Source organism: Plectropomus leopardus, chromosome 9 (assembly GCF_026936395.1).
Source record: "Plectropomus leopardus strain MGB_pleo_1.0 chromosome 9, ASM2693639v1, whole genome shotgun sequence".
NCBI lineage: Eukaryota > Metazoa > Chordata > Actinopteri > Perciformes > Serranidae > Plectropomus > Plectropomus leopardus.
The window spans coordinates 20,933,133-20,957,575 of record NC_142184.1 but is presented as its reverse complement, the minus strand read 5'-3'; the positions used below and the strand labels follow the sequence as shown (position 1 = coordinate 20,957,575).

Here is a 24,443-nt window from a genome sequence, read left to right as displayed (position 1 = left end):
CAAGTGTGCACAATTTATGTTGTGTACAGTTCTGTATGATTGCATCCTCTATTTTGACTTAATTACTTTGAACTTTTGGCATTTTGGACCTTAGTCTCTATGAGGAAGTCTCAGCTTTGATACTTATGAGGAAAAGTACTGTGGGTCATGATCAGTTAAAGTAATAATCAATCTTGGGATGCATCATAATTTCAGCAGATATTGGCTCTGAAATTAAATATGTTATTGGCCAACACGATGATTTCTGCCAATAGCACAAACTGATGTTTATACATTTTTGTATTGACAAAGTGAACATGTACAAAAAAATCAAGCCTAAGTTGAAGTATTTATGTTATTTTTCACAATGAATGAATATTACATGTAATGAAAAGTATTGATTTTTATGTCTCCATCTACTGGTGAGCCGTCACAATAAGAATATGCATGATGTGATGTTAATTTCACTACAGAAGAAACGTGATGATCACTAAAGTATGAAAGGGGATATATCTATTGGTTATTGGCTGAATGGGGATATCGGCAAAAAGTATTGTGCATCCCTAAGTCAATCAGATTATTGTGCTAAAAGAGTTGTTTTTGAACAGGATGGATGTTGGATGTTTTTTTTGTCATTAAATTTGATTATCAGCTATTTCATAATGCATGTTCATATGGTGTCACTGCTTAGCAAAGAAAATACTCCAGAAAATGTAATGAAGCTGACATGAAGTCATTCTTCTGGAGGACTAGTTCTGATTGACATTGTGAGGGTGAGATAAGGAGATCGGAGCAGTAAAAATGTCCTCGGCAGAGCTCTGGCCTGGCCATAGTTAACAGATCAACCTGCACCATCTGTGACAACCCCAGAAGCAATTATCCCCCCATCACTTCCCCGCTGACCATCTATATTAAAACCTGCTCACAACACCTGAGATTAACCCACACTCGCACCACTTCTGCCATAATCTTGCCTGTCCGCCAGCCCTCGTTCTTCTCTTACACGGCTGAGCCTGTGGTGTGGGGGCTGGTTCAGGGTCAGCCTGCATCTTGTTCCTCGTACTCAACCATTCTGCTGCTGCCACTGGCCCGGTCTACAATCATAGCTATGGCTGTCATAAAATGTTCTATGGCTGAAAATGACTATAAGCTATGCTATTACAGGCAGAGGTAGAGAGGGGAAGGGGGGTTTGGCTGTAAAAGTAACATCATGGTCTTGTCCCTCAAAAGACACCTGAAGGTCAGTGGCCAACCACAGTGATCCAGCTGTGCTCTCTCAGAAACAGAAATTGTCTATGCTTCGCTAGGTTAATTCCTACAATGAAATGTGAATGAAGCTCAAATGCACCACTTCATTCAGCCTAATTCTCTACAGCTCTCCAACTACTTTACATTTTGAGAGAGGTTTTTTGCTAAATTTAAATGTTTTACATTTGCTACAGTGGCTCGACTAAAAATTTAATTTACTGTAAACTTGTAACAAACTAACAGCTCTACAGTTCATGTATAAATAGTATTTGCAAATCGCGGTAGTGCTCCATGGTCACAAAATGTGATGGAAAAGTGATGGTTTGGAGTTTTGCAAAAGCCCTGCTTTGTGTGTGTCTATTTGTCGATATAGGCATTTTATATATTGCATGTGGAACAAGCAGAGATAACTCAAGTATTTTCCATATATCGCTCACCCCTAGTTGTACAGTAAAAGTGCATTGGGTAAATAACAGGACTAAGAAGTCAAGGACCAGACGTAGGCTCTTTGCCTAGCAGGTGTTTTACCTGGGACATCGGTTACATCGGTTTAAGTCCCCATGAAATGGAAGTCAGAGCGTCTTAAGCTTTTTTTCTGTGTTTCCCAGTGAAACAGAATATTTGAGCAGTGTACATTTACTAAACGTATTTAAATGAAATCCTTTGCATTTGATTTACCCACTAAAAAGTGTGTGAGCTTAGAGTTTAGCTCGGTGTAGAGCTATAGTGGAGTCCACTGCTGAGCAGACTATTAGCTCCTCACCCACCTCCCTCGCCATTAGGAAGGAGGAAGAGGAGGGGGAGATGAATGAATTAGACCTCCCCTAGATTGTTTTGGAAATGAAAACAAAGGTTTTGCCCACTGATGTCCAAACACACATCTCTTGCCATCTCTCTCCATATTGCTCTGTTAGCTACTACAACCCACATGTGGTGAAGTGTGGGTTTATATGACCAGTATGATTAGTTAGTTGCACAAAGTCATGTTTGATTTGATGAACTTTTGTAAATGCCCTTGAGAGCAGGATTTAGGGCTGTTTTAAACAAAATAAATTTTTTTTTTCCGGCTGAAATTTTTCTTTCTCTCACACTTATCAGTTGGTCGGTGGAGGAAAAAAAATCTGCACTTTGTCTCTTGATTGACTAAATCAGCCACAGTCCATTGAGTGTCCTCTACCTGGTAGCGTTGTGTGTCCCCGAGAGCTTTTTTCCTGCCTCAGAGCATGACATTAACAGTTGTCCAGGGCAAGTGAACTCTGCATTCAGGCAAGTGGAATGCCTGGGCTGAAAAATAAATGTGATCTCCAATGTAATATTATCTGAAAATAAATTGTGCACTGCACCACTTTGACACCTGAGCTGCTTACGCGAGTCCCTCTCCCCACTAAGCTTTGACACAGGCGACGCTACAGAAGTTAACTCTGGTGTTGATGATGTAATTTCCAACATAGCGCTTCTAACAGTGAATGTCATTGAACACTGCAATCAAGAGCAACTCGACCAGAAGATAACAACCCTAGCAGGATAAATCATCAATAAGTAGGTAGATACAGTAGATACTGTCATGCTAATTTTTTCACAAATTGGCGTATGATAAGAGTTCAGTGATCAAGTAACACATGGACATAGGGTTAAAACTGGAAAACATGTAGTTTTCATTTCATGAAGATTTAAAAATTGAAAGCCACCAGTTTAGAAAATAGTTGAATGGCTTGGTATGCAAAGGTGAAGCGCAATATAGTTCAGATGTTTTGCTTTATGATTGTCATACCATGCAAAGCTGAAAAAAGGCATCAGTAAATCATTACTTTATCTATGAATCTTTACAAATGCATAGTTTCACATCATTCAGCACACTGCAAAGTCTTACAGTGAGAGAGAATTGTATTCCTTTTCAAGCATAGCAAAATACTGTCAGATGGAAAGATCCTGGGGTGCATGGCCGCTCTCTGCGTGCTGTGCCTTCACCCTGGAAAATGAACAGACCTTCAAAGTAAAGAGGGCCACATAGACTGCGTGCATGGTGTCTTGTGATGATGTCAAAGCAAAGGTAGTGAAATGGCACTGACAAAGAGCAGAGCTGCTACGGCTCAATGAGAATTGAAGGTGAACAGGGAGATGGAATTGAATTCAAGCTGATGTTTTTCGCTCTCTGCTGGACAATGCTCAGGGCTGTTCTGTCTTTGTCTGCTGTCCTTGTGTTCCTATAGCAGAAGCTTCTGAAAGGTACATTCAGCCGAGGCTGCTGGGTGATACAGGCATGGATGGAAAGGGTATGCTTCTTCCACAAACAGAAAGTGCTTTTGCACAACAGTGTTGAAGCTTTGAGTTGAATAAGGAGGATATGACTTAAATGCTTAATTTGTCTCAGTGCATGTTCTTTGTGGGGGACATTAAATGATCAAATATGTGGCCTGTGAAGAAATGAAACATTGTCCAGAGCTGAAGAATTCCTCTGAGCTGGGGGAGGATAAGGAGAGAGAGTAGTGGCGGTGGTGTGTGGGGGGGATTAGAGGAGGTTTGGAGGTTGAGGAGAGGGGAGTCGATGATGATGGACAGACACGGGGGAGCCCCCCCAGTATCAAAGCAGCAGGAATGTATGTCGGGCTGGTAGGACCTGGAACGCTCTTCTAACCCTCTGATCTGATGAGATGTGTGAAGTGGAGGAGTGAGTCAGAGCTTAGCGCTGCGCACAACACCCGAGAAACAGACCAGGGCCACAGACATACAGCTGGTTACCAGAGTCAGAAAAAAAGTGGCCACTTTCATGGAGAGCAGTCATTATTGTTGTGCTGTGTGGATATGTTTTGTTATATGATCATTTGTTATGCTTTGATGGATGCCCTCTTTTTTTGCAAAAAAGCAAAATACGCCTCAGAACGTCAATAAATCTTTTAACCTTGTGATGCCTCTTGCAAAATCCAAATCCCATATCTATTTAACCAGAAAAAAACACCCGTTGGTCAATGATATTTTCTATTTAACCCAGTGTGATGATCTATGGGCACTACCTTCCGTGTCTCGCTGGTGTTTGGTGGTTAATACGTATGGAGGAATCAGAGCTCTGCTGCTTAATTGACCGGGGCAGCTCTCCATCGTTGCACAGGGTCATGGGCTGGCTGGAGACTCAGTGCCTCCGCATCATTTTATTTCCTGCTAATAGACAAAGCCCAACTCCTTCTCCAAGTCTTCAGGAAAGATGAGAGAGATACACATGGAGTGTATCTCTTTGACCTGACTCATATCCCTGTGAGCACATGGACAGAGACAGGCAGAGAGAGGGAGGATGACGCTGTCTGTGGTTGGCCATTACAGAGATGCCTAGAGCTTTTACAGTATCTGTCCAATTATGGCTCTACATCCGCATCTTCTTAAGTCCATTTGCTTTTACTTAATGCCCCAACTATTCCCTGATGCTTTGTTCTTTAGTCTAAATACAAATCTCTCTATCCATCTCTTTTTCGCTCTCCCCTTTCGTCTCCAGGCTGAGTGGCTCCTTGCCCTCTCTCCACCTCCCCACTGAACATGTAAGCTGCTTCTTGCTGCTGGATGCAGGGTCATTAGCCACCGGAAATTTTGGCTTTGTTTCTCTTGCCTTTTTTTTTAACCTTCGCCTGGAACAAAGGGACAAACATTCAATAGTTATTGATTTGGAGACATACAACTTTTACTGGAGATCCCATTTAATCACAAAAGCTGATTTATTGTAGGCCCTCTGACAATCCCATTAAATTGCTGTCTAGCTAATCAAGTCCATTCTTTCTCCTCGAGGACTAATCTTTTATGGGGCCAGCAGAACAAATCCCGGCAGTAACAGGATTGGTGGGGAAGTGGAAGGTTCAGGGCTGCCTCACCTTACCGTAAATGACAGAAATCACACAAAATGATGAAAAATATTCACCCTGAGGGTGGTACTTCCTATCTACTCTGCCGAACGATAGGGTTTTACTGGTAAAACACACAGGAGATAAGTGAGACTCTTAAGTGATTCTGACATGTTTTGGGGGTGTAAAAGATTCACTACATGTCTTCAAAAACCTCACTTAACATTTTTATTAAATGTGATTATCAGGGGTCCGAGAGACAAATATGAAAGACTACTAACAGTAGGGTTGCAATGATTGTGAAATTCTGGTTCGATACCCATGTTTTTTTAGGGTTTTTTTAAAGTGTGTGTGTACGTGTGCATGTGTGTGTGTGTGTGTTATACGTCCCCCTCTTTGTGCCAGGGAAACAAAAATATTTATTATGAATAAAAAAAAGTTATAAAGTCATTCAGCCCTTTCTTTAAATTTTATTGAATGAGCACAAATTCAATCATACGGATTAAAAAAATATATATATATATTTGTCAGCTTTTTTTTACTATGTATAATGTTATAATTCCCTCTCTAATTTCTATTTTACATTGCTTTAAAAACCAACACATTTCTCCTACAAAACAATTTTATTTATTCAAGTTTCTTGCAAAAAAAAGCCTTTTAAAAGACTACATTTGAATGCATCATGATAACCTCATAGTTTCACTTCACCAAATACCTGTTTTACAGAATAGAGCTTAATGCATCATAATGCAACTAACTGAACCCTTTAGCTGTTATTCCAGCCTAACATTAACTATCTCTCCTCCTGTTGATTTCACCATGGATTTGTTGTTGACAATGTAGCATTATCAAGAAAACAATAGGGTGTGTCCCCTGACGTGTTGATGGAGAGTTTACTGCGTCCTTTCTCTGTTTGTCGCATACACGTTTCTGTCGTCCCCAGGTATGATGTGACAACAACAATCTCAAACTATTCTTTTTAGTCTCGCCAAAATTGATGTAGCAATACAGAAAAACCTTAGTCGCTGTCATCTTATTTGCTGATAGACTGATGGTAGTCAACAAGGCTAATATCAACTGATACCAATGTTTGTCTGACAATTTGGTGCAATATGTTGATTAGTCATCTTCATTTTAGACTTTAGGATAATCCTGATGTGAACCACTGCTGTTGTTTATCTTATTTTTCTTTACAATCAGACTGAGCCCCCCAGGATGTTTTTGTCCTCTTTTAATCCGGATTACCTGTATTTGGGAAAATTCATGCTGTGTATTTATCTGTAGATGTTCTATTACACATATCTTTTATTTATGATTTTCTTATGTGCAGCTTCTCTTCAGATTTGAATGAGGTGATCCTAGACACAGCAGACCCCAAAGCTTCTCATAATTAAATTGTTCCAGTAAACCTTTATGTTTCTCCCCCCTGCTTGCTGTGTGTGTACATCCCTACTTTATGAGTCATTCGCTCATTGGGCTCCAGCCCATCCACTAAATGAAGTGGAAACCCAAAAGAAATGATGACAGAAACCTGGAGACACATGGCTGAATTTTATGACGTGCCGATAAAATTTCACTAGCTCTTGTGTCATTGGATAACTCCAGGAAAGATATAACTGTAGCATGTTATTGCTTTATTTTCTTTCATTTCATTTTGAGACATCCAACCTCTTTGTTGTTTTACATCAGTCTTTAAACTTTGCACATCTAAGCTTTGCATAGATTCTGCGTTACTCTCGCTGCAGTGCTTTTCTGTTTGTGTGGACCATCATATTTTTGTATTGCCATTTTGTCTGTGAAGGAAAATGTCAGTTGTAACATTTTCATTAGAGCAGAATGATGTTATTTCAAATTGTATGCGATAGAGAGCTGTAATTGCTTGCTGTTGCAGTACCTTTAGGAATTCAATACTGTCAATACAGTGCAATAGTGTCATTTATTGTTAGTCGACTGAGCATGTTCCTTTTGATTGTCATCTGCAGTGAAACACTAACTGGGCTGCAGGGTATCCACCTGCTTTGTGTTTTCTGTTATGCTGCTGTCCCTTCAATATGATGAATTTCTGTGTAGCTCAGCTTTGTTTGTAAGACAAACAAAACAGAGACATTTACTTCAGGGTGCTTCTCTCAGCTGCTCATCGATCCCAAGGTTAGAGGAACAATGTGGCTCTTTTGCACAAATAGTGTTATGACCAAGCCTCTGTTTGAGCCTGTGGATATAATTATTGCTACTAGAGTTGGGTGTTTTTTTCATATATGGGAGCATATTTCCACAGATGATCCTTGGCCTTAATAATAACATATCCTGTGCAGATGTAGGGCACACCCAAGACACACACAGTACAGAGTGCTGCCTCTGCAGGGCGCTCCATAAGTCCAGCTCAGCACCTCTGGACCTCAGTGCAGCGACCATTGATTTGATCTCCTCACTTATTCCTCTATTGACATAGACACACTGTGTCAGAGCTCCTTGGCAGAATAAATCTAAGTCAGTCTAAACAGGCTTATTGTCAGTAGACATTTTAAGGTTTTTCCTTTGGTGTTTATGGAGATTTTCAGCTCTTACTTCAATAGCAGCACTGCTTAGCTTTAGATGGCGATTGCATTTCTCCCCTCTCATTTGCATACTAAGAGTGGGTTCCCACTGAAAAGATCAAGGCAATCTATGTGTGGCCGATGCTGGGCTTCTGCCAGGAAGACTGTGTCGATTCCATTAAAGGTGGGGCCAGATGTTTGTCATTACCTTTATTGATAACCACAGGGTCAATACTGTGATTTATTCAGCTGGGATGGGACTAAGCTTTAGTCACAAGTTTCACCAGGGCCTGATCAATAGTACACAATGGACAAGTACAACATGACCACACATGAACTGAGAGCATCAGCAAAGCTGTAAATCTATCGCAAAGTTTTGTGGTCAGGTGCTCATAGTCACTGCAGAGGAACTATAAAAACTGTTGGGTGTGTACTTCAAAGTCCACAGCCCTTGACTTGTAACACAGTTGCATTTCATTGTGAAATATTGATACACAGTGTGCTAAGAGGACAATTAACACATGTTGTGTGGGTGTCTCCTCATTTGTCCTGACATAAGGTTCTTCCCGTGCTTCACATCATTACTGGATACTCTTTCAGTGCTGGAGCTCTTCCAAAAAAAGCCCTTTAAAATGGAAAGTAAACACTCTTGGATTACATTCAGCTTTCTCACCATGACATCACTCTCCGTCACGAGACAGATCTGTTGCACAAGTTGTGACTGCTGATAGCAGAGGAGCTCATATATCTGTTCCAGCCTGCCAGTTAGAGACCGATATAGAGCCTGAGCAACTTGGCAGAGTGCACTTACATAGGATGTACTGTGTGTGTATATATATAATTTGTGTGTTTTCTAGGGATGCCAGTGATAAAGGAATGATAGATTAACCACAGAGAGTATGTTTTATTGGTTAGCATGTCAGTCCAGTCCATTGATTAATTTTGCCACTTTTCAGTTTACTGCACTGCATACCACCTGGGCCTGGTGAGAGCTAGCTCACTCATTTGACAATTAATGCTAGTACCACCGTCCCAACCCTACATGCTCTGTTAGCACTGTTAGCAGCCCCAGCACGGCCAGTGGTGTTAACAGGTAACAGTGCTAAAGAGAAGCTGCACACTCAGTGGGGCTACCTGGGGGGAGACTGGAGGATGACCACTATTTTTTCGCAGTAATGCCACCTGGGACACTCTAAACAGTGATAATTGTGAATGTGCAGCACAACTAAGCAACTTCCACCTTATCCAGGTGGTGCACAGTGCAGAGAGACCAAGGCTAGCTGAACAGTGGAGACAGGTGGGTGGGAGCAGGCATTATGCTACCGCGCAGTGATGCGACCAGCCAACCGTCAGCAAAGCCAACAAAAAAATAAAAGGCAGGACATTTACAACACAAAAACTTCATCATTTCACCACCTCTAACTGGAGAGCACTAATGTAAAACATAAGAGGATTATTGAATTGAAAAATTCTGATAAAGGGAAGTTGCTGATGTATGTATTAAGTTTAAACATGAAAGTCCTTCTGTAGCCTGTAAAGTGTAATGGTGCAGTCAGTGGAGCTGTTTGTCCACAGCAGTATGTCCAGGCCTGGACATTCCTCTGGTGACTGTGGTCTATAAGAGGAGGGCACTGACAGCACCTTCTTAATAGACGCTGAGTTGCCGGACTGGACCAAAATGTAATTACCTCTCCCTCACAATGTCACACTGCAGACCTGAACCTGACAGCAGCCTCAAAATGGAACGCGCTGGGATTGAATTAACCTCCAGCTGGGAGCGGTGTTGTTGTGTGTGTTGGTGTGGTGTGAACCACACCTATGCCTTTTCCATGCCTGCAATTCACAGAATTTTCTTGAACCCATGCTGTCACACTATTATGCAGCACAGGATCGTTTTTCTAAAATTGCTTGGGCAAGCAGCGCTGTTTTGTGGCATTTTGTGACTTTTGGCCCAACCAGCCAGCCACAGGAATTGGCTCAGACCACTGACTAGTGTAATAAACTCTCACTCTGACACACTTGGCTTTCTGGTTGTGAAACCTGGTAGCAGTAACACTGAAAATATTCTCTCTCATTGGACTTCATAGCCTCATTGCTATGATAAGCCAATAGCTCCAGAGCTATTAGAGTAAGTCTATCCCTGTGAGTGACAGTAATTTGCTGCTCTGAGTATAAACCTTTGTCATAGTCTTTAACATCAAACAGATTATGTGCAGTCACTTATTGAGATTGATTAATATTTTCATGATGTGATTTATTTGCTAGGGAGTGTACAGTGTGCGCTGGCTGAAAGGGCTAATGTAATGTAATGGGGACTTAAATGAGCCATTAATCTGGCAGACCCAAGGGTAAAGGGACAGCACAACAGGGATCCTGGGAGCATGATGTAACCGAGATGTGGGGAGCTGCAGATGACCACAAATTATTTGTGATTTCATACTTTAAAAAGAATAACTGACATTCAAACTATATTAGTTGGATGTTTTTATTTATGAGATTAAATACCGGTATGCTGGAAAATCAAAACATCAGTCAAAGGTCTTATAACTGATATGCATCATGGCCAGACGGAGGGTTTTTTTCCTCAAAATTTTCCATCAGAAGCAGTTTATTCATAATACAGGGACAGGGGCAAACTGAGACTTTTCAAAGGGATACCAGGTGCTTCAAGATCGGAAATTGAAAATGGAGATAACACTGTGGAGGTGGTGATACACAATTATCTATGGGAGGCGTTAGGTATTATAAATGACCCTATGAGACCAGAGAGGGAGGTGGGAGCCAGCGAGCTGTCGGGGGCTTCCTGGCTGTATAATTGAAAATCATTCAGACAGCTGTACAGTTTAACCTTGGAGGACCATCGTCTTAGTCACTAATTGATGGGTTGGCATGCACTGGAAAAGGGAAAAGTATGTGGGAAGACTTCGAACCTGTGTGTGTGTGTGTGTGTGTGTGTGTGTGTGTGTGTGTGTGTGTGTGTGTGTGTGTGAGAGAGAGAGAGAGAGAGAGTGCGTGTGTCTGTGTGTGTGTGTGTCTTTATGGACATACTTTACAAAACGCAACAAGAGGTGCTTCATTAAAGTGCTTCATTATCTCTGTTACGTCCCTTGACATTTTCCTTGAACCTTTTCTATCATCCAACCACACAACACATTTCTGTTGGCACTGAATAATTATATGGAGATGCTTGTAACATTGATGCGTGGGCTGATTTCTGAACATCTATGTGCGTCTTGAACAACTGCAAACCACCCACCAACACAACACCATCTAATATACTATAATAATCCCCTTTCTGAAGTAGCTTGTGTTTGGGAATGATACAAGCCAGAGAGTCTAGTCGGTGAACTCCAGGAAGTAATAGATCTCTCTGGGCAGTCGGAGCAGAATCCTGTCTCCTTTCTCCATGCGGAGGGCCGGAGCAGTGTGGTCGTCTCTTTCCTCATGGAACCAGATGCATTATTGATGGATGGCTGATTGGGAACTCAATTACACAGAGATTACTGGGCTGGCAGACACTGGGACACCGCTACCCTGTCAGAACGATTGAATTAGAGCATAGGAGAGGAGGGAAAGTGTCCTTCAGAGACGTCTCTCCTCTCCCTGCAGACCTCCTGGGGATGCCAAACGGCCACAGCCTAGTTCATTCTCTGACAGATGACCTTCCCAACAACTGTGGCTGTAGCTGGGCAGCCAGCTGGCTGGATAGTGCTGCACAGAGCAGTGAGGAGAGGCTTATTACATGCTAACCAGGGTCTGGACAGTGTAGTGTGGTTGTACATTTCTTGGCTGTGGTTTGCGGTGGATTTAGCATTTATGCATGAGCTGGCCAATGTACATGTTTGTGTATTCGTGGGTATAATTTGATGTATCAGATGACAGCTGCTCTTCCTTTTAATACTAAAGAAGATGCAATGATGAGAAAGGCTGGGAATGTGAATGTATGTGCATAAATATTGGCATTTCACCAAATCTCATTCATATAACATGGCCCACCTGAATGAGAATCGTGCCTTGCAGGGTCGTATGCTATTACAAGTTTAATGTGAAATCTGGATCGAAGAAGATGAGAGAAGGGGGCCTCGGCATCTGAAATGGAAGCATTCATCTTCCTTTTCTGTTGGTCAGCAAATGTGCTGAAAGGAAAGCAAAAAGCAAGGCGAGAAAAGCTGATCTCAAAGAAGAGAAATCATTTTATACCACACCACACGGTGAAGCCTATTTCACCCTTTGGTCTGGTACAACTGGCTACTCGAGCCCTCTGTTTATTGCATTCATCAGTGAAGGTATGGAAGACAGGTCTAATGTGCCTTCACAATTCTTCCTTGCAGAGCTATTTCTTGGTGGAAAACTCTATTTATCTGAGACAGTCATCTAGAGATGCACCTTTCTCCTTGTATCATTTGTGAGGAACAGCACATGTGTGATCATGGACAAGGTTTTCCATTCCTTAAGTGTCTTCTTGTATTGTGGCTATGTCAGTGTGTCAGTGAAGAGAACGACTCTTGAAAGAGACCATTGTTCGGGTTCGCGTTGTCAATGGAGACGGGGCCATAGCTAGGATTAGGTGGACAACGGGCAGCTTTCACCAGGCCCCTGCTTTGTCCAGTTCTCCAACAGGCTCGACACTTAAGAAAAGACACCCTGGTGAGCTGTGCCCTGCTCTGTTGCCCCTGTTTCCCTGAACACTGGGCACGAGTTAGACCCTGGAGAAAAGGTTTAATAAGGAGTGGAGAATAGCCATTAGCTCCCTACCAACCTCTGATGATGGAGGAGAAAATAGAGGGACCAATAGACCAGCAAGAACTATTGGAGTTTGTGACAATCACATAAGGGGAAACTAATTCCTTTTCCTGAGGTTGAGCCCAACTGGTCCACCAATTCTGAGCTGAAAATATACTTCATCAACGACTTGGCCTCAGTCTTTACAAAATGTAAGAAGCCAGAGTTTAAAGAAAATTGGAGTGGTTAGATGTTACCTGATTTATCCCGTCAGTCAGGTTCACAGTTCCTGACTTATCTGAAGCTGTGTCTGAGTTTCTTTATATTGTGCCCTTTCTCATGTCTCTTCCAGGCGAGGTTTTACTAGGGGCGTAACAGTACACAGACGTCACAGTTAAGTTTAGGAATCACAGTTTAGGTTAAGTTTAGGGAGCACACAAATAACAAAGGCAAAAGGATACAATTCCTTTCATTTATTTTGAATAGACAGAAGTACACGTGACAAACATGATCCTCTTGCTAGGGTCTGAGGTAGCATTTTGCCCATTGGCAACTTGGTTAACTATTATCATTAAGAAAATAAAGAACATTTAAGTCACTATATTACATTCATACACTGAATAAATAATGGACGTAGCTACCGTGGTAACACACATTGATTTGTTGACTGCCGTTTTGAAGCCTTGAGTTCGGCATTTCAAGAGGTTGGAGCTGCGGAGGAGCAGGGGTACATCTGACTCACAGACTGTAGCAATGCCTTGCGCACAGCCTGTCACTCACGGGTCCCTGTACTAAACACTTGTTACCTTATGCCTTAATAAAATGTAAACATGTGATTTAGAAAAAAATATTCAGCCTCAATTCAGTTGTCATGAATGGGTAAATAAGCTTTAGAGACCAGAACTGCTTTTTGTACCAGGCTATAAACGTGATTATTTCTGCTGTAAAGTTGGGCATTTTAACATGATGGTGTATTTTACTCTGTTCTGGAGTCAGCCTTAATTGGCCATTAGAGGAACTGCAGTTTTTTGACTTTTTAGCCTCAAAGGCTGCGTCTTGATTACACAAACAAACATTGAACAAGCACTTTCCAAAAAGGCAACAGGTCTCAACAGGCTATAAAACTGAAAAGCATCTTATTATTATTTTTAATTGAAAATACAAAATTAATAGAATGATTAAAAAATATAACTTGTGCAGCAGTAGGAGTGTTCGAGTTTGTTCCACCTTGGCTTTATGCCCATGAAAATGCCAGTTCCTTCAGTGCTTTTGTGTCTTAGGCTGGATTTACACCACAAGTCTTGATTCTCAATTCTGATTTGTTGCCTATATCTGATTTTTTTGACTGCCTGCTTACATCCTCTCTTAAAAGTGAATCTGATATCTGCATTTACACTTGCTTAAACTTTGCTTACACTTGAAACAATGTGCATACATAAACAAAAACTGAAATGCCCTCATAAATAGGGATGGCATCATTCATTTTTATTGATATTGATACCATTATCAAGATTCCTCATTGATCTGAGTCTTTATCAATACCACTATGTAGCTTTTAGGACTTGCTACAAAGTTTGGGTTTATTAGAGGTTGGTTCTTTGACAAAAGGCTTAAAAGACAGATAACATCTGCATTTGACCACTGGCTTGAGCCCTCATCCTCCATTGTTGTATTTTCCATTTTCAGAGCACACGTAATTACGTCATTAAGGTATAAGATAAAATAAAAAAATTAAAATTCAGTCATCATCCACTCACCCTTATGCCAATTAATAGTCGATTTAAGTCAAGTTTTATATTCTGCAAAACACTGCTTGAAGTATACGAGGAAAAGGCGTTGCACTCATCTCCCAAACTAGTGTTTCCCCCCTGGTGGTTATGGTTAGGGCTAAGAGTTTGTGCAGTGTTTAGGTGGAGGGGAAACGCATCGATAATCTTCTTCAACACAACTATGGCAGGGGTTTTTGCACTGTAAAACTTTACCCGACATTCCATTGGCATGAGGGTGATTAGATGATTGAATTTTCATTTTTGGGTGACCATCGTCGCATTTTCAAATACGTACGACTCGCAGTGCCAGGGAATATCGGACCTGTCTGCTTAGACTACAAACTCATTTGTAGATATCCAAATCATATCAATATCTGATTTGCATGCATTTTTTCCTGCTTACATGTTCATGATACATATCCGATCTGTAACACATGAGAGGAAAAAAATCAGAATTGGGTCACTTGAACCATGTAGTGTAAATTCAGCCTGGCTGCTTTAAAGGAGTTGGGCTCCAGTTTGTTTTATCGTTGTCCCGCTGATTAGTGCATATAGGTGATGTGGTCAAATCAGCATTAGCATGTTGGATGTGTTTCCATTCATAGACCCTGCAATGGTGGAGCAATACCAACGCACCGTCCTCGTCCTCTGCACAGCTCTCTCTTTGTAATTGTTGTAGCTGAGCAGGAAGCCGCGTGCGGGTCCTCCAGCTCCAGCATTTCATTTGTGCTCACCATAATGTGACTGACTTGCACGCCAATCCGCTTAATGCGCTAACCTCGGCACCTGATGCTGATAGCTAGAAATTTACTTATGAAATTTGGATCCACATTACATGCATCTGTCTATATACTGTGTATTCTGCGTGTGGCTACATGCACGTAAGCTTGACACCCCCCCTCCTACACAAACCATTACAGCCCTAGTATATACAAGCATACACACAAGGATGCAACCAGTCTTATTTATAGAAGTTGTATTTCCTCTTGTTACAGTGTCACAGGATGCACTCGCTCACAGTCTTCTATTTTGCATTCAGATAGCAAACATTGATTTCCCTCATACCTTCCCTGCATATATGAATTGTCTTTTCAAAATCAAATCAATTTTAAGTCAATTTTCTCAAAGTCTTTCCTATCACAAACACATCATCAATAGCTGCTGGTTTGAGAGGGTGGCGATTGAGCCATAATTAAGTGACATTTTATTCACACGTACCTGTATGGCTCTAGTGGCCAGATAGAGCTAATTTGATCAATATCCAATTAGTTCTTTCATAGAAAACAAGCCAGCAGTTTATCCCAGTTTACTGCGAGATGTTCTGACTTGTGATAATTGACACACAACTGTGGTACATTTTATACAAACAATATTCTCTACTAGGTGCCTGTCATCAAAGCCAGTCTGTTTTGATTTGTTAGTTTTCAGTACCAGTTTGTCTTTGTACCGTTTGTTACACTTCTGTGACTCTGAACAAACTCCAGGATGAAGTTTTTTTCAACCAGCTGAGTAGGCTGAAAGTCCACAGTGTGCTCTGTGAGTCATTGTTCAGCCTCATGCCAAAAAGGGAATCCATTGGAAGATTTTTGAAATAATGAATACATTCATGCAATTTGCAGCTGACCTATTCACAGTGAATAATGCATGCATTATTTAAGGAAATCATCTTCATTAAGTAAGCATTTTTGCGAATTAATGTCAGTGACTTTAGCGTCAAGTTACAACTTGCTTCAGTAAGCAAGGTTCTGTTTTGCATCAGTTATCATTTTTGATCAACCTGCCCTCATTTGTAGGACATGAAGAGGAGTGTGCCTCTAGAACATGTCATTAGATGTATGTGTGAATTTTAATTTGATAAAAATATGCCTATGTAGATTCAAGGGGAATATGGCAGTTATGCATTACACAAGAGTGTGTACACAAAGTTCAGTGGCTGGACCAGCACTGAGGGAACTCAGAGGTTAAATCATGTTCAGTGTCTTGTTGATAATAACTAGTGTTAGCTCCAGCAGCAAGTGGATTAGCTCACTGTCTTTAATTACATCTTAAAGATGGCAGGCTGAAGGGATGCACATGCATGCGCACACAGGCACACACATACTTGGTTACTGTTAATGCTAAGTAATAATCCCTACAAAGCAGCATTCACAATCTAATTGCTTTTCTTTGCCTGTGATTTTTGTTCTTGTCATTGTAAATCAACATGAGAGGCATTAAGAGACATTGTCCAAATGCCAGCAAACACTATGACTAATCCACAGAGCTGATGTGAGGATCTACACATCTGGAGTTAATGTTCGCCTGCATAAATATCAAGAAACAAACCCAAGACACCAAAACAACACAGAATACCCACACAAATTGTAATGCTAAACATCTAGAAGCCCATTTAAAATCTAAATTCAACTCTCAGACCTCCATAAGTCCAAAGACCTGTTTCCATGCCCTCAGACTGCATGCCTGCATAGCGTGGAAAGTTAAGGTTTCACAGTTCCCAGTGTCACATGTCCCTCTCTAGATTAGCAACATGCATGGACGTGACTAGAGACCCTCTGACACTACAGGCTCATACCAGTGGTACAGAGAAAGTCCATGTGTGTTGTAATGTATTGAGAGTTGTATTGATGTGTTCAAACGTGTTCAAAGAATTTGTTTGGCTTGCTTTCTCTGTAGTTCATCTCTGGTCAGAGGTCATGATTAGCAGCATAAAAGCAAAGTGAAAAGTGTTTCTCTGTCAATGCTTCAAATACAGAATCAAGACTCTTTATTTTGTGTTTGAGGCTTTGCAGACACATTGCTGTAACTTGAAAGAAGAGACTCAATAGAACAAAACCTAAAGATTTTAGAAGCCAACTAACACAGCCCCATGTTTTTTCAAATGCTCATCCATGTTTAAAGTGTGAAGCTATTCATCGACCTGTGGAGTCTGTGAGTGTCTTATCACTTCAGAGCGGTAAATCTGATGTGTCTGTTAAGTTTTGTGAATGACCTCTGCAGTGTGTGTGTGTGTGCTGCGTCAGTATCTGTGAGCACTGTCAGTGTGTGGAGCCATGCCACAGGGTTTAACCCCTCTGCATTGATCCCCAGGTTGCTCTGGGCTGCTGCCTAATTCTCCAATTTTCAGCTGTTAGAGATAGAATTGGAATAATAAACAGCTGAACCTCCCACTAATAATCCTGCTGACCCCCCATCCGTTGCTTTCTTACACGCACACACATTCACACACATTTGTCCCTTCCTCCACCACTTGGCCACCCCTCTTCAGGGCAACTGGACTGGGGTAAAGTTTCTCACTTTTCCCTAATCTTGACCAAAGCCTGGGCACTGGCTCCTCTACTCTAATGAAATGATATCGGCCAACCTTGGGAGCCTGGAACTGATTATCACAACCCCCCCATACACACACACACACACACACACACACACACACACACACACAAAAACATTTGTGTATTGTTTATGATTTTTTAAAAGCATGCGCAATCCTTGCAGACACTCCTCGGCATATGCAGCGTGAACACATGACTTTGTTTGCTTGGATTGCTTCTCATGGTTCATTGAGCGTTTAGATGGCGTCACTGGAGGCTGAAAATTACAGGAAATTCTGTGTAATGCGTGTTTTGAAAAACAAAATGTTCAAAAATTCCCTGGCATCTTTTTCTGCCAACATGTTTGAATTTGGATGTTGAATTTCCCTGAAGCAGTGTTTTGGTCTGGGCAGTCCAAACAGTCCTGGGAACAATTAGCCTCCTGAGGTCAAACCTGAGGTCTGGTCCACTCGGTTCATATAGCTGTTCATAGCCTCCAGATTGCCAAACGTCCAAATTCTGGTTACCTACAATGTCAGTTACAGTGTCTACGGACTTTTAAATAGTACAGGTGCATTGTTTTTTCATGTAAGTCTAGACAAATAATTGCCATTTCTCTGATTAATCATTAATAATCTTGTTCTTTCTGGAAGTACACAAACTTTTTTGAGTGTTTTTATATTTATTCTTTTTTTTTTTTTCTTAGGCTGCCCCCTGAAAGTCGAAGATTTGATTAATTTCAGTCAGTGCAGTGTAGCTGCAGAGTTGGCGCTCCGCTGCTCTCGGGTACAGGCAGCTGTGGACCCAGACCCAGGGGGAATCTGGGTGAGAAGGAGGCCCCTTTGCTGTATTATGTGAACATTGCCATCACCCAGAACCACCAGCTAAAGTACATTCAAACTTTCAAACTCTGGATGAGAAGAAAAAAAACCCCTAAAAGTCAGAAATATGTATTGAACAGCCACATCTGATTCAACTTATATAATTCTGAGTTGGGTAGATCCCTAGCTTTTGCAAAATAAGTCACACTGACAAAACTCTTTCTGTAATAATTAAATCATTAAATCAATTAAATACACTTCTCTCAAGGCAAATTTTGAACATGATAAACAACACTGTCGATCACACTTCATTGCCGTAGTCAAAAGTCAGACTCTGTTAGTCATGTCATGTCAAGTTTTCAAATGTTGACATGTTTATTGGCCCCAACATCTTCATATGATATCAGTTATGCAATTTGATTTTTCAAATTAAAGAAAAAAATTCTATGTTGTATATTTGTATGCTACAAATGCAAACAGCTTAGCTGGTTTGCATATATTCTTTGTGCCGTGTGTTTCCAGTTTTTCAAGTGATTTAAGACGTGTGATGTGACTGGCTATGAATATATATAAATCACCTCACACAACCTCACTGCGCACATTTGACAGCTGGGTGACAAAATCACTGTCCTTTTACACATTTACACTAGGATGCCATCGCAATTTTGCAGTTTAGAGTAACTTTTCAGTGTGGGAGGTCGAGTCTACTGTACTTTCATAAAATTACAACTTTGACTCCCTCCCTCTCAGACGAGGAGCTCTGTCTATACAGCCATTAAGCATGATATTTTGCTTAGCTAATCACCCTGTGGGGCTGTGCTGCACACAGATTTTCATTTAACCTAATTAAATATAAGCCTGATTCATCAGTTTGGCCCGATGAAACCAGCTGACCTGCTAACATAGTTCATTGCTGGGCGAACAACCTGCTGAATGGAGGTGTTGAGTTGACATGCCCTGGAGTATGAGGTCAAACACTAGCGTGTTGACCTGTACCCTCTGTCCATTCAGGAATCATTTTAAGCCTGCCATGGCTCTTTTGTCTGTCTTCCATATCTCTCCATTAACCTCAAACCACCAGGCATCTAAGCAGCCTCCAGGCCCTGACAGTAACCCATGTTTCTCTTTCAATACTGGACTGAATGTCCTCTGAACATTTGGGAAGCCTGAGCTGTCACAAGTGTGCAGAAATATCTTAATGCATGTCACTAAAGGGGGCGGGATCTTAGAGACTGACACCTGTCAAAATCAGTCCTGTGACTCGGGAACTAGTTTGTGCAGGCGTACAGTCTCTGTCTCCTTCAGACACTCTTTCAGTCTTATTTTTTTCTCAGTTTTTGGCTCTTCTTGTGTCCTGGGGCCCTGAAGTCTTTGTGCTTCAGTAGTGCTGGGCTCAGCAGGCTGCCTGCGTCCACACACTGCTGCCTCAGCACTAATAAGGCAATAGAGTGATAGAGAGAGCACCAGAGTTGTCTGCTTTCAACATCCCTATTCAACCGTACTCTCACCTCACCCCCCACAGAGACACCATTAGCAAATCTATTGAGGATCCCATATTAGGGAAAACATTAAGGAGTCTAATTGTGGCTCTGAACTGGGACTTACTGGGTGTGTTAAGTTTTGTAACCACTCTAATGAGTTGCAGCGTATCCTCCAATGGGTTTATTGCCCTACATTCCAATTTGAGCCATGTCACTGACCACTGGGGCATCTACTAAAATAGCACAACTCACATGTCTTAGCATTTTCAAAGGCCAAGTGTTTTAAAGATTATTACGGTATATTACTACTTGGATTGTATTTTTGTAGTTTGGGCAATGAATTGTGTTGGTTACTTTATTTATATACTCACTAAAGTACTCTGGCAGTGATACGAGAGTTTAACATGCAAAAAAACACAAGCTGTCAGATGATCACCTAGGTTGATCACAGTGTGTGCATCCTACATCAAGGGTAGTCAAAGTAAAACCAGGAAGCTGGTTCAGCAAACAAATGGATGTTTCTGTTGGATATTTTGGATGTTTTTTTTTTTTAGATGGCTTTAACATTGCTTGTGTCCAGATTTCTTTTGAGAGATGTTGGTGCCTTCCTAGATCTTACCAATTTTTTTTTAATTAGATGTAAGTTGTAATAAAACAAAATCATTTTTGAATGTACTGGTGTGTAGGATTTAGTCCAATCTAGTGGCTGAGGTTGCAAATCGCAACCTAACAGCAACCTCTGATGGTGAAAACAGAAACCAATGCTCAAGTGCCATAATTGCAGTTCCTTGAATGGCCACTTGAGGCTGACTCCTAAACAGAGTCATTTCCCATAGACCGCAGTGTTTAAAAAAAAACAACAACTTTACAGCAGAAACTTTACAAACATGTATATATGTACAGTCTCTTAGTTTTTTTTAGGTTTTTTTTTAAGCGCATTCCTTTATATTCTATTAATAATGTGTGCTCTTTATTCTCTGTTCTTACTGCATGGTGCTGCTACATCCCAATTTCTCAGTTTTGAGATCAATAAAGTATATCTATCTATCTATCTAAACAAATGCGTTTTACGGCTTGGTGAAAGAAATGGCATTGGTCTCAATAGTTTATTTCAAGATTCATGACAACCCTTCGCTCCTTTACAGCATCAGCCTCTTGTCCAAATATGGTCACTTCTGGTGTCTAAAAACCAAGATGGCGTTTGCCGAAATGCCGAACTTGAGGCTTCAGAATGGCAGTCCACAAATCAAACAGTGAATTCACGATAACTATGTCTGTTATTTATAGTCTATGACTGAAACCAACCAAAACTTTTCCCGTGTGCAGAGCGTGTAGGACAAATTACGGTGGCTGATGCAAAAAGGAGAATGGCCCTGTCCAGAGCCAGTATTTGGTTTGTGTTAAAGGCTACTGTAGCACAACATTGCGGGCTCTCTGTGTCCTCTCTGTATGTAGATACAAACGTCTCATTTTATAGGAAAGAAAACACGACAATTCTTAGTTTGTTGATTAGATTTTGTAGGAAACATGGTTATAATATTATAATCCATTTCTACAAATATATAAATCTAATTCTTGCACAGTGGACCTTTAAAGATAAATGTTAGAACATCATGATCGCGCATGGCCACAGTCCAGGATGATTGACTTCATGTCAGCAAGACCTTAGGCTGCCCCGAGAGCAAACACTTTCCGTAATACTGTCACATGATGGGGTGCATGGGATGCTCTGGACACCAAACATGATCACAATGTCCCTCTCTATTTTCAGCTGGCCATCTTACTCTATGTGCTCACTCTTATAGGAATATATGTGGTGGACTGTGAGTGTGGTATCCTGTAGCTTGTGTAACAGCGAAACATTGCAGCTTGACTGGAGTAGCGGCTCCGTGTAACAGGAGGAGATGACTTGGCCATGTGGCCCTCAGTGTGGCGCTAAAAACAGCCTGACAGCTGTGTGTGTGAAGTGCGGATAAGTGAAGCAAAAGCAGCGCCTGACCGTGAGCTAGACGGAGCTCTGAAACATTTCTGAGTGACATGAATACTGGATCATAAACACTTAAAATCTATTTAACAATATTTGTTGTAGTTTTTCCAAGAGCTGCATGTTTAGCTTTTGGAGTTCATTCTTTTTGAAAGGTTTTACTGTGAATGCCAGAAACATACTCAGCTTAACACAGATAACATGTTATATAAGGGCTCAAATCCTTCCTTTCTTATTTGTGTGAAATTTATTGATGGCATCATCAGTTTGACAGCAATGTGATTGCAACTTGAAATTAATAACATAATATTTACTGATTTCAGTAACACTCCATTACTTCAACACTTAGGGGGGGTTGGCTTGTTCGCTATTTCACTAGGTTCTGAAAGGACGCAACTAGTTTTCCCCAAAAACATCAGAGTCCAGGTTGTCCTTTTGAAGATTGTAAGTTGTTTTGTGTATGTGTGTGTTGTTTTTCCCCAAACTTATTACTCGTTAAGAAGATTACCTACCCTTGCAGAGTTTGTATTTCAACACTAACTTCTTGTTATATATGTGTGACCTACTTATTGACTCAAATGCATTGGTTCTGGTAAAAGGCCATCGTGGACCATGGTACGCAGTATGACCGTCCTGAATCAGGGCTACATGAGGACAGGACTTCTGGCGTCTGGACTGCTAATGACTGGAGAGCTGTCACTAAGGGTTCGGCTGGCTGTTCATCAGTAAATACTAGTCATCTCTGCAACTATTGATTGAGAAACCACCGGGACAGTCAAAGGGTCTTAAATCTTTGGAATATATATCCCACCGTACTGGGCAACGAAGGGGCTTTTTGCTGCAGAGTGTGGGAGAATGTGCAAGGGCTAAAGTTAAATACTATAGGCTAAACAGTATAAAATAATTTCAACCTCAGGGTTAGCAACACAAAGAATTAAACTGCACAAATGCAATGTTTAGCGGTACATCCAACATGTTCTCATCCCAAGTCCTCACATATTGCAGCTTTGTCAGTGGACTTCCATGTCTAAATATTATGTTTTGGATACACTCCAGGATGCCGCTACCATTACGTCATCAAAGGCACATGGTGGAACGATGCTGCACGTGGTTATGTTTATGCAACAACAGCACATAGCAACCAATGCTGGGACGTCAAGAAACACATATGCTGGCACAGATGGTTAGGTTTAGGCGACAAAGTCATTGATAATTAGGATTATGAGAAGGAGGCACATGTGTAGGTGTGGAAAAATGTCACATCCAAACAATAAGCGAACAACGGACTCTCATATGAGTGCCCAGGGGTTGTTTGATCCATCCACCTCCTGTCCCACCCGCCCTATAGGTGCTCTCGCAACCTCATGCCCTCTTATATTATATTGTTACCATCAGCGTTTCAACTTGACGCCGTCCTGCCGTTCATGGGTACGCTACAGGTTCCGTCCAGCTGTGTTCTCAAGTGACACTGCTCGTGCGCGTATCGGACAAACAAGGCAGATGCCCTCCAGCTGTCCCCCAGTGTATAATAACACTGTGCTCGGTTCTGTTTGGCCACGTTCTCAACAGACATTGTCCAAAGGCGTTTCATGTGCACATGGGCAGCCTACTTTGCCAGGCAGCCTACTTTTCTAGTAATGTTCTTCTGATGACATTTGTTGTCTTCTTGATTATCCACAGAATATTTTGTTTTTATGCCCTATGGTGTTTCGAATGACGTGTTGAGCATAAACACCTCTATATGCTTGTAGCTCACGAGGCTGGCACCATGGCTTCTTGCACAGGTATAAACAAATCTTTATACAAAACGGCGAGGTGGATTAATGGAACAACATACCTGCCTTGAACAGGCTATATAAAAGGTGCTGATGATTATTTTTAAGTAACTTGATAAGCATCTGTTTTAATTGGACAGAGAACAAATAAGAGATTGTTCCTTGTGTTTTCAACACAATCTCACCACTGTTCCTTCAGCTCTTTCTTAATCCTCCCGGGGCAAACCAAACTCAACGTGGTCATCTCCCTCCAACCAAAATCTCTCCCTCCACTGTCCTCTGTGTCCAAGCTTCAGTCTGATCACCCTCTCTCTCCTCCAGAGCACCATTGGTCAGTCCCCCACCCTCTCTGCTGCCCTCCCCTCATTCTCTCTCTCTCTCTCTCTCACTCCCTACTTAAATACTTTTAGCATAAAGAGAGAGAAGGAGGGGAGGGAAAGGGGGATGGGAGATCCATGGGGGAGGGGAGCTGAGTGCTCACTCTGTTGTCACTGGCTGGAGAGAGAGAGAGAGAGGGAGGAAGAGAGAGGGAGGGAAAGAGAGTGGAGTTGTGTCCCATATGTGGAAAAAAAGCATAGCAGTGCACACACGAGTCTGGTCTGCTCCAGGGATTATCGTAGCGCTTTCAGATCTGATGGAAGACATGCAGGCATGAATAGGTAAGGTTGCCTGTCTTCTCTGCACCTCTGTGTTGATCTGCTGTCACAGCTCTCCGCTCTCCCCGCGGTTTGACTTGGCTCTGCTGGCTGGTTTAAGTTGGAGGAGGACGGGAGCTGAGCGTGTTGTGGCAGCTCTCCTCTTTGGCCACTGACCATGAGACATTTCTGTGAGCAAACCAGCCCTCTAAACTCTGCCTTCTCCACTCAGCCTGTCGCTGAACTGTGCGAGGACAGAGCTGTGTTTGTTTTAAGTGGAAGCTGTGGTTTGTTGCCGTAGCGCAGTTAGTTATTTTGGGCTAGAAGTTGACTGTCAGTTGGAGCAGAGGGGCTCAAAGTCGG

The 24,443-nt window shown here is 41.7% G+C and overlaps 1 protein-coding gene across 3 annotated transcripts in view; it reads left to right on the top strand.

Moving 5' to 3' along the window:
* The window catches only part of fignl2 (fidgetin like 2), a 57,526-nt gene that overhangs the window by 14,015 nt on the left and 19,068 nt on the right, over positions 1-24,443 (top strand). Inside the window, exon 1 of one of the 3 annotated variants that reach the window (XM_042492627.2) lies at positions 23,961-24,104. The exons of the other annotated variants lie outside the window; for them this stretch is intronic. The gene's annotated coding sequence lies outside the window, so the exon portion shown is untranslated. Of the gene's footprint in view, positions 1-23,960; positions 24,105-24,443 lie in introns of those variants that run through there. 3 annotated transcript variants of the gene reach the window in all.